Genomic DNA, 11,622 nt, shown 5'->3' with positions numbered 1-11,622 from the left:
AAGGAAAAGCAAAGGGTGAAAAAACAGAAAGCAGGAGTCATAGAGGTATGAAAAGAGGTAGAGTGCTGTAGTATTGCCCAGAACATGTTTACTATGTTTGGAGATATTCATCTCATCTCATCTCCTTATCTCTAGCCGCTTTATCCTGTTCTACAGGCTCGCAGGCAAGTTGGAGCCTATCCCAGCTGACTACGGGCGAAAGGCGGGGTACACCCTGGACAAGTCGCCAGGTCATCTCAGGGCTGACACATAGACACAGACAACCATTCACACTCACATTCACACCTACGCTCAATTTAGAGTCACCAGTTAACCTAACCTGCATGTCTTTGGACTGTGGGAGAAACCGGAGCACCCGGAGGAAACCCACATGGACACGGGGAGAACATGCAAACTCTGCACAGAAAGGCCCTTGCCGGCCACGGAGCTCGAACCCGGACCTTCTTGCTGTGAGGTGACAGTACTACCCACTACACCGCCGTGCCGCCCAACTATAATAATAATAATAATAATAATAATAAAAATAATAATAATAACTGGTTCTAAGGTTGTCAATGCCAGGGTGATCAGAAAAGATGAGCACTCTCTCTGATCAATAAAATACTCCAATGGTGTGCATCTCAAGGAGCCTCTGACAACTAAATCCAGCTTCTGGCTTTTTTGTGGCAGAAGTGTTTAGAACTAACAGGAGAAGGGGTAAAAGGTGCATTTCTGGCACCTCAAAACCAGTTGCTCCAGGTGGATTAGACTCGATAGCTGTGATAAGCAACTAATCTATGGGAAGGACAACCCTGAATTAAAAACCAGGGTGGATGGAACCCTTCAACCTTGGTAGGCATTCCATCTAGCTGAAGGTGCCAGTAAGGAGTCTATGAAATACCAGGTTAGGATCTGGCACAGGATAACTCTCCCTTGATGAGGGTATGTGAAGTCTCTCTGAGCTTTGATTAGCAGTTTACTAGTTTTGGTGTGTCCTGATAAACACTGGGAGGAAAGCCCCACACAAACCAAACTCAATCATGAAATGATGCAAAATTATGAAACAGATAACAGCGTGAATGGGACTGATCCTGTATTGGATGGTGTTGTGCCTGGCAGGTTGGCTGTGGAGGACCAGGCATCCACTGGTCATCATCCTGCGACTGGCCAAACGAACACAAATAAGCAATGTCACAGTGCAAAAAGACACAAGTAGACAAATGCTGAATATAAGATTGTAATTGTGTGTCATGAAAGAGCAAATCTTGAAGGGGGTAGAGGTGTTGGAAAGAGGACACTTAGTCAGTGGGAAGCAAGAGGCATGTTCAAGATGAGCAAGAATGGACTTATGAACCAGATCTGAGCAATACTGCATAAAGGCTGTGTGGCAGTGGGGGCGTGGTCAAGCGCCAGTTTGTGAATGGAGAGTGAGGCCGGGGAAGGTTAGTGGCAAAGTGGAAGCACCTGTTGTGAATTAATGTACTATCTGTGTGTTTGTGTGCAGTGAGAGGGAGCAGATAAAAGGGGAGAGGAGCAGAGAGTGAGGATTTCTTCCCCTGGCTGAAATCATGCCCGTGTGTTGGGACAGTGAAGATTCATCAAGTCTGCTGAAAAGCATGCTTTGTTTTGATTACTGGTTGATATAATAAAAACTGAAAGTAAACTTGAACCTGCCTGCCTGTTTCAGTGTCCACTGTACTAGGGAGATATTATACTGGTGCCGAAAGCTGGGACGCTGGAAAAGAGCCATTGCCATGGAGTCCTCCCCATTCAGTGAGCTGATCCATGCCCTCACTACCACTCAACAGAACCAGCACCAGGTGCTGGTCGCAATGAGAACAGAGCAGGAGCGGCGCTTCGAGGCTCTGCTGTGGGCCCAACAAGACAACTGCCAGGTGCTCCTGCATCTCTTCACCCCCACAGGTGCACCAGCCCTGGAGTCCGCGGGATTCCCACATGTCAGCCTCACAAAAATGGGGCCGCATGACAACCCAGAGGCATTTATGGATTCGTTTGAGTGATCTACAGAGGCATGGGGGTGGCCAGATGAGCAGTGAGCAGCCCGCCTGTTACCGCTCCTGACCGGCAAATTGCAACTTGCAGCTCAGCAACTACCCACGGAGAACCAGCTGGTGTATGCAGACTTGGAGCGTGCAATCCTCCAGCGAGTCAGCCACTCCCCAGAGCAACATCGGCAGCACTTCTGTGACTTGACGCTGGAGGAGGTAGGCCGGCCCTTCGCCTATAGCCAGCAGCTGTGGGATGCCTGCCAGCTGTGGCTGAGAGTGGAGGACCATGACATCAAGGGAATCATCGACACGGTGGCGCTGGAGCAATTCATCACTCAACTGCCAAGGGGGACAGCAGAATGGGTCCAGTGCTACTGCCCGGCATCACTGGATTGGGCCATTGAGCTGGCAGAGGATAAGCTGGCAGTGGTTCCAGTGACAGGTGGACATCCAGCTTCTTCTCTTTCTCTCTCTCGTTCTGTGGCCTTTCCTCTTGTTTCTCCCCTCCTTCCCATCCCTCCCTGCACCACAGAAGCAGGGACTAATTCCCCCACAGCCAGATCCCTGAGCCCATTGTTCCCCTTCCCCCTCTTCCCCTTATGTTTCTATGTCTTCCCCGCAGGTGAGTGCTCCTCGACCCAGCAGTGCAGGGGTGAGGCCTGGGCCAGTGTGCTGGCACTGTGGGAAGCCTGGGCACTTCCAGGATCAGTGCCAGGTGATGGAGGTGGGGGCAGTGGTCCGGGTCCCCGATGCACCAGAAGCCACCCCCAATTGAGCTGAACATACCACATACCGGTGAGTATTCAAGGGGGTACACATCAGGTGTTAGTGGATTCGGATTGTAATCAGATCTCCATACATCAAAGCCTGATTCAGTGCAGGGTATTGAGGAATGCACATTTGGTGAAGGTTAAGTGTGTGCACGGTGATATACACAAATATCCACTAATGCCCATCACTATTCATTTCCAGGGAGAAAAGCATAATGTAGAGGCAGTGGTTAGTCTGAGCCTCACCCATCTGCTGATCTTGGGACCTAATTGGCTGGGGTTTAAAACATTAATGAAATAGATAGTAGTGGGTGGGTCCTGCAGTAGCACATCATGGGGCAATTCTGCCACAACATTAGCTGGGGAGGCATTCTTGGGCACATCTGCATCAGCTCTGCGTCATGATGACACCTTAGGGGATTTTCCATTGGAGCAGGCATGTGACAGGTCTCTGAGACACACTTTTGACCAAGTGAAAGTAATTGATGGCCAAATCCTCCAGCTTAACACTGAACTGTCTTTCTTGTACTTTTCTATTATTAAGGATAGGCTCTATCAAGTGATGCAGGACACTGAAAGAAAAGATGACACAGTTTTTGGTCCCGAAGAGCCACAGGGAACTTTTATTCCATGCCACTCATAATCCTATCACTGGGCATTTGGGGCAGGATAAAATGCTAAATCATCTCATTGCCCATTTCTATTGGCCAGGAATTCACACCAATGTCTGCAGGTGGTGTGCGGCATGCCACGAATGCCAGCTGGTGAATCCAATGGTCATGCCACACGTGCCATTGTGGTCCCTCCCATTGATTGAGATCCCCTTCAAAACATTTGACATGGATCTCATCGGGCCATTAGATCGACCTGCACGTGGGTATCACTTTGTGTTAGTCATAGTGGATTATGCAACACGATACCCAGAAGCAGTGTCTCTCCACCATATCTCAGCACATAGTGTTGCGGAGGCACATTATCTCCCAGGTTGGGATTCCGAAAGAAATCCTGACCAATCAAGGCACAACTTTTGTCATGCACACTGCGCGTATTGTATGAATCATTAGGGATTAAATCGATCCGTAATCGTGTTTATCATCCGCAAGCAGATAGGCTGGTCGAACAATTTAACCAAACACTTAAAAATATGATTTGTAAGTTCATTCATGGGGATGCTAAAAATTGGGACAGGTGGCTAGACCCGTTGTTTGCAGTGCACGAGGTCCCACAAGCCTCCACCAGGTGTTCCCCCTTTGAATTGCTGTATGGGTGCAAGCCCCATGGTGTCCTAGACATCATTAGAGAAAATTGGGAGGAGGGGCCTTATCCAAGCAAAAACAAAATTCAATATGTTCTTGACCTGAGAGCAATAGTCCACGCACTGAGTCACATAACCCAGGAGAATTTGCTAAAGGCCCAAAAATGTCAATTTTGCCTGTACAACAGAGGGGCATGGCTAAGGGAATTTGCACCAGGAGATAAAGTCCTCATTTTAGTACCCACTTCAAGTTCAAAATTGCTCACCAAGTGGCAAGGGCCCTTTGAGGTCACACGGTAAATTGGGGAGGTCAATTATGAGGTCAAGCATCCAGATAGGAGTGACACATGTCAAATTTACCACCTCAATCTCCTAAACCCACGGAGAGAGAAGGTTCCTGTGGCTCCTGGTGAGGGTAATTCTGGAGAGGGCAGAGCTAGGACTAGAGCTAAGTCTAAAAAGTGCAGCCCAATTCACCCGGTCCCCTGTGGATACCAGCTGTCACTGTCCCAGAGAGCACAGATCCCTAGGTTGCAGGAGGAGTTCTCCGATGTGTTCTCGCCCCTCCCTGGTCGCACAGACCTCATAGAACACCACATTGAGACTCCCCCAGGGGTGGTGGTGCACAGCTGCCTGTATTGGCTCCCTGAGCACACAAAAAAAAGGGGTTTGGGATGAACTCTAGGCTATGCTGAAGATGGGGGTAATTGAAGAGTCACACAGTGACTGGAGCAGCTCGGTGGTCTTGGTTCCCAAGACCGATGGGTCAGTCTGGTTCTATGTAGACTACAGATAAGTCAATGCGGTGTCTAAATTTGACGCATATCCAATGCTTTGAATTGATGAACTGCTCAATTGGTTAGGTGCAGCTCGCTATATTGGCAGATATATTGGCAGATCCCCTTGACTCCATTATCCCAGGAAAAAATGGCTTTTTCCACTTCATTAAGTTTACACCAATTTGTTACCCTTCCTTTTGGGTTGTTTGGGGCCCCAGTGATGTTTCAGCGTCTCATGGACTGAATTCTCCATCCCCACAATGCGTATGTGGCAGCCTACTTAGATCAGTGTTTCCCAAAGTTTTTTTCTGGGGACCCACATTTTAGAAGTCAGATACCTTCGTGACCCAAGTCAGTAGACATTATAAGTAAATCAAGAAATAAATGTGTACTTGACCATTATTGAACATTAAGGAGTATATTTTATTCAGTGAACAATCCATCATCTGAACAGTTAGTAGCCTATTATTCAAGATTTAAACAGTAATTGAACCAACAATCATCCACAAGTAACCCATTTAAACATTAAATGTTGCCCATTTCTTGAAAATACAAACAAAAAACAAACAAAAATACCAAAATAGTCAATAAAATAATTAGGCTATATAAAGATTGCTTATTTTTACATTATCTGCTAATGGGATAGATGGGCCTGTCTGCGTTTTTGTAGTGCACTCCAGTCCGGGTTGCAGGAGGAGAGCGCAACACGCATATCAGGTGCAGCATTCAGTCTGTTTCTGTGCTGTGTCTTCATTTTTGTGAGGACAGAAAATCCCAATTCGCACATGTAGGTTGTGGTGAATGGAATGAGAATCGAAATACTGGTCCTACTGAGGACAGGGTATTCTGCTGAAACTGTTATCCAGAATGATGATAAGGTCACAGACTCGAACAGTCTTTTCAGAGTGCGATCGCAGCTGAGCTGCAACAACTCAGCTTCTTCTGCAGGACTAAGTGTCAACTCGAGCAAAGATTCGGGTCTCTCAAATTCAAAGGGATTTTGGATCCATCTTTTATCACCCAGGATGGAAAACCTCTCTGATGGAAAATAGCAATCAAATCTCTCGATCAGCACAGTGAGATGAGTTTGAATAAGCGCAGAGAGGCAGTTCACGTGTGTGCTCATGACATCATGTTCTTCTACGTGCTGCAGCATATTGGGGAACATGTAGTAACTTGGGTCTGGCCTTCTGAGTCTTGCAAGCCACAGCTTCAATGACTTTTGGAAAGCCTGGACATTTTTCCAATTAAAGAAAACATTGTCGTGCCGTCCTTGTAATTTCAGGTTCAGTTTGTTGAGCAATGAAAAGATGTCGGTCAGATACGACAAATTGAGAAGCCAATCGTCAGTGAACAATTCGGCAAGATGGGACTTTTTCTGGATGAGGAAGGCATGGATTTCATGTCTCAGTTCATAAAATCTTGTTAAAACTGCCTTTGGACAATCAGCGCACTTCCGTGTGAAACAGTAAGTGCGTGTGTTCGGCTCCCATGTCAGTGCACAATTGATCGAACAGTCGGGTGTTAAGTGAGCTGGCCTTAATGAAGTTTACAATGTGAATAACTTTGCTTAGTGTTTTCTCTAGGGCAGGGGGCATACCCTTGCATGCCAGTGCCTGGCGATGTATGAAACAATGGTTCCATGTAATTTCCTTCCCCGCTGCCTCCTTTATTCGTGCCACAACTCCGCTTTTCCTGCCCGTCATATTTGCTGCCCCATCGCTAGTTACACCTGCACAGTTACCCCACTCAAGTCCACACTTTACCATGTAGTCGTTCAAGACATGGAATATATCTTCTCCTGTGGTTCCCGTTGGGATATTCAAGCAACACAACAAGTCCTCCAAAAATTAATTTTCCCATGCATATCTAACATACACCAGCAAAGTGGCGCAGTCTGCGACATCTGTGCTCTCATCCAGTTGTATTGAAAAACATCCTGCTTTCTTTAGTCGGGTAACAAGCTGCTCTTCCAAGTTGTCTGCAATGTCATGTATTCTTTGTGATACAGTGTTGTTGCTCAAGGGAATGCTTTTTAATTTTTCAGACGACTTCTCATCTAAAACAGCGCTGACCATGTCAATTGCGGCAGGCAAAATTAACTTCTCTGCTATGGTGTGTGGTTGTTTCTCCATGGCCACACAATGAGCAACTTTATAAGAGGCGAGTTGGACTTTTTCGTTCAACGTGACATTTTTTGGAGAATGTCGGCTGATGCTTTCATCTCCTGTGCCTTTCTTTTAAAAAAATCTAAGGGCTTGTCCACCAAATCTGGGTGCAGCGTTTCAAGATGCCTTTTAAGTTTAGTTGGTTTAAGACTTTCGTTGGCCAGTTTTTTGCTGCAGATAACACACATTGGCCTTGCATCGTGGCTAGGAGTAGCACAATTGACAAAACCATAATTCAAAAAATAGTCTTTGTAAGGCCTTGCTGCTGGTTTTCTCTTTTTTGCTGGGGGCTCCCATCCTTGCACAGCATTAACACTGCTAGCCTCTTTTTCTGCATTTTCAATACTAGCATTGGTATTAGCTTCATCGATTGCCCCCTGACTTCCCTCACCTTGAGCTGCACTGACCTTTAATGTTTCATCAACATTCCCCTAGTTTTTTGACAGCCAAGCAAGCATTCTCAACTTTAGGCAATTTTAAAACTAATTGCAAGAACACTCATACACAAATTTGTGATTCGTACTAGCCCTCTCACGTGACAGAACTGTATACATAGGGTTGCCAGATTTTATTCGAATTGTTTCCGAATGTCCTCCGCACATCGGCTCCAGCAAAGCGCTGAGCACTGCTCTGCCAATGTTCGATTCCATTGATTTCAATGCAACATACCGGGTCCAGCTATGCAGCCTCAGCTCGATAAAATTGTGAATCCATAGGCTATTCTGCATACAATGAACCGTCAGTTTGCGGAAGCAAGCGAAATAGTCGAATTCGAAAGTGCTCAGTCCACAATGCAGTCAGAACTGAGCGGAGGGCCAGGTAAAAAAAAAAGGATTTGTGAAAATTGTGCTGGATCGCCCACCCCCCGCCCAACCTTGCTACCTTGCTTTTAGCAATGTGTATAAATAAAAATCCAGAATCCTCAATGATGCATGTTCACATGCCGACAGAAACAGCTCAAACAACGCAGAGAAGGTCTCTGCTCTGCTAAAGTGAGACTGCGGGAAAGCAATCACCACCTATACTGTAGGTTCCACAATCGGCCTTGTCTTTTGCAACATCGTTGAAAGTTTTAATTAGATTAGAACTTGTTGCGTGCTTCTTGCTACAGTATTGGTGTTAATTGGATTAGAACGTTTTCAAGTGCTTGTGTTTAATCAGTTTTAGAACAGTGGCTTTTTGTGCTTTTGTGGAGAAAGACAAGACAAAGAATACTGTACCTATTTAATACACAGTCTGTAATTTTAATAGCCTACACTATTTTTTTAACTGTACAGAAACATCACAGGTGGAGGTGTAGCTTTTAAACTGGCAGCTATTTTGAGGTCATATGCGGACAGCTGGATGACCACTAAGGAAACATGCGAGACGACCCACAAAAAGTCTTTCACAACCCACATGAGGGTCGCGACCCAGTCTTTGGGAAACAGCAACTTAGATGATATAATCATTTATAGTGATGATTAGGAGCGACATATACAACATCTCAGGGCAGTCCTGAGGTCACTGAGGCACGCGGGGCTCATGGCAAACCCAAAGAAGTGTGCAATTGGGCAGGTGGAAGTACAGTATCTGGGCTTCCACTTGGGTCATGGGCAAGTGCGTTCCCAAATTGATAAGACTGCAGTGATTGCGGCCTGCCCAAGACCTAAGACCATAAAGGGGGTGGGGCAGTTCTTGGGGCTGGCGGGCTATTATAGGCAGTTTGTGCCTAATTTTTCAGATGTAACCAGCCCGCTGACTGACCTCACTAAAAAGGGACTGCCAGATCTGGTCCAGTGGATGGAGCCATGCCAACAGGCCTTTAACCAGGTAAAAGCTGTACTATGTGGGGGACCACTTTTATACTCCCCTGACTTCTCTCTCCCTTTTGCGTTGCAGACCAATGCAACTGACAAAGGGGTGGGGGCAGTTTTGTCCCAAACGGTAGAGGGGGGGGGAGCGTCCTGTGCTGTACATCAGCTGCAAGCTCTCCATGCGGGAGGTAAAGTACTGCACCATTGAGAAGGAGTGTTTGGCCATCAAGTGGGTGGTCCTCACCCTCTGTTATTACCTGCTGGGGTGCCCTTTCATCCTCTGCTCAGATTACGCCCCACTCCAGTGGCTCCACCGCATGAAGGATGCCAATGCCCGGCTCACCCACTGATATCTGGCTCTCCAGCCTTTTAAGTTCAAAGTGGTCCACAGGCCAGGGGCACAGATGGTGGTAGAAGACTACCTCTCCTGGCAGGAGGGGAGGAGTCAGCTGCAGGGCGGACAGCTCCCCAGCCTGAGTCGGGCGGTGGGGGTATGTTGCAGTGGGGGCATGGTCAAGCGCCGGTTTGTGAATGGAGAGTGAGGCTGGGGAAGGTGAGTGGCAAAGTGGAAGCACCTGTTGTGAATTAATGTGTTGTCTGTGTGTGTTTGGGTGCAGTGAGAGGGAGCAGATAAAAGGGGAGAGGAGCAGAGAGTGAGGATCTCTTCCCCTGGCTGAAATCACACCCATGCATTGGGACAGTGAAGATTCATCAAGTCTGCTGAAAAGTATGTTTTGTTTTGATTAGTGGTTGATAAAATAACAACCAAAAGTAAACTTGATCTCACCTGCCTGTTTCAGTGTCCACTAAAGTAGGGAGACATTATACACCGGCTAACCGAACCCCAGATACTGGAGATCAGAGGTAAAGTGCAAGGAGGTGTGGATGGGAACCATCAGTCAGGACTGAAGGATGTTTATGTTGATAGAGATAGTGAAGATCAGGAGGAAGAAAGACTTGGAGATGGTGTGGAAAGGTTGATTGAAATTGGTAATCTGGAAGACATTCCAGAGGAGATCATGAAAGAAGAATGCCCAGCAATCTCAGTGATGAGCAGACCAGTCTTTTAAATAGACTGAAGGAAATTATTCTTATTGCGGACAGGGTAGAACCAGTCAATTTGCGATGTTTTGTTTGAATGAAAGTGAAGTTAGCAACTCGTAAAGTTGATGAAGTGTTGAAGTACATCCCAACAAGAGATATAATGGAAACCAGGGATTTGATAAGCTCCACATCCATCTTGATAGGAGAGCTGGTTAGCCTCAAGGAGAAGGAGAGGATTAAGAAAGAACCATGGTGGAAGTGCAGGATTGAGAGGGATATTGAAATTTTGCAGAAAGAGCTAAGCCGGAGTTGAACAATGGTACAAAGGAAACTGGAAAATGGGAAGGATTCCATGGAAAGAAAGTACCAAATCAAGAAGCAAGGCTTTCAAACAGTGATCGAGACAATAAAGCAGAGAGTATATGCAAAGGCAGTCAAGGTGACATATTACACAGAAAGGATTGAGCAGTACCAGCAAAACAGGTCATTCACCAATAACCAGAAGCAGTTTTTCAACAATCTGGAAGGGGATAAGATGGATGACATCCCACCAGATGTGGAGGATTGCATCAGTTCTGGGAAGGAATTTGGGGGCAAGACTTTTCCCAGAATACCGGTGCACACTGGATTGCATCTGTATGGGAAGAGCTAAAGGGGATCAACACCCCACAACAAGATCAAGTAACCATCACAATTGGTGATATCAGTGACCAGGCACAGAAACTGCCAAATTAGAAATCATCTGGACCCGATTGTGTTCAGGGGTATTGGCTGAAGTGGTTTAAGTTGGTGCATGAAAGAATAGGTGGGCAGTTGAATGAATAGCTGCAATGTGATAAAGTTCCAGATCGGATGGTCGAGGGAAAAACAAAACTAATTATGAAGGATGGGGATGAGGGTAGTGTGCCAGGGAACTACAGACCTATCACTTGCCTTAACCTCTTTTGGAAGGTCCTAAGGGGCATTCTTGCTGAGAAAACTTGTACTTTCCTTGCCGAAAGTATACTGTTACTGGTTGAACAGAAAGGCTCTAGGAAAGGATCTAAAGGTATGAAGGATCATCTTGTTATTGAAAGGCAGTAATGAGAAATTGCAAAAGGTATCAGAAGAACCTATATATGGCCTGGATAGACTTTAAAAAAGCCTATGATATGGTGCCACACTCATGGACACTGGAAACTCTGGATATGGTTGGAGTAGCTGAAAATGTGGTGACCCTAATGAAATACAGAATGCCACAGTAGAGAACATGACTGTGTTCTGGAAGTGAGCACCTGGTGGACATGAGTATCAAAAGAGGAATATTCCAAGGGGACTCTTTCACCTCTTTTGTTTGTGATTGCTCTAATTCCATTAACATTGGTGCTTAAGAAGGTGAAAGTTGGGTATGAACTGATGAAGAATGGACAAGGTTTGAATCATCTCCTCTTCATGGATGATTTGATGTTGTTTGCAAAAACAGAGGCGGGGACTGAAAGACTTGTTGAGACAGTGCAATTGTGCAGTCAAGATATTGGGATGGAGTTCAGGATATCTAAGTGTGCTGTACTTACCATGAAAAGGAAAGAAAGAAAGAAAGAAAGAAAGCACAACTTTATTCATCACACACTTGTGAAATTTTCTCTCTGCATTTAACCCATCTGAAGCAGTGAACACACACATGCACACACACACGTGAGCAATGAGCACACACACATACCCAGAGCAGTGGGCAGCCATGCTAACAGTGCCCAGGGAGCAGTTGGGAGTTAGGTGCCTTGCTCAAGGGCACCTCAGCCCAAGACTGTCCCATATTAACCTAACCGCATGTCTTTGGACTGTG

Source organism: Neoarius graeffei, chromosome 13, assembly GCF_027579695.1.
Source record: "Neoarius graeffei isolate fNeoGra1 chromosome 13, fNeoGra1.pri, whole genome shotgun sequence".
In the NCBI taxonomy this organism is placed as follows: Eukaryota; Metazoa; Chordata; class Actinopteri; order Siluriformes; family Ariidae; genus Neoarius; species Neoarius graeffei.
Note: the sequence above shows the minus strand (reverse complement) of the source record.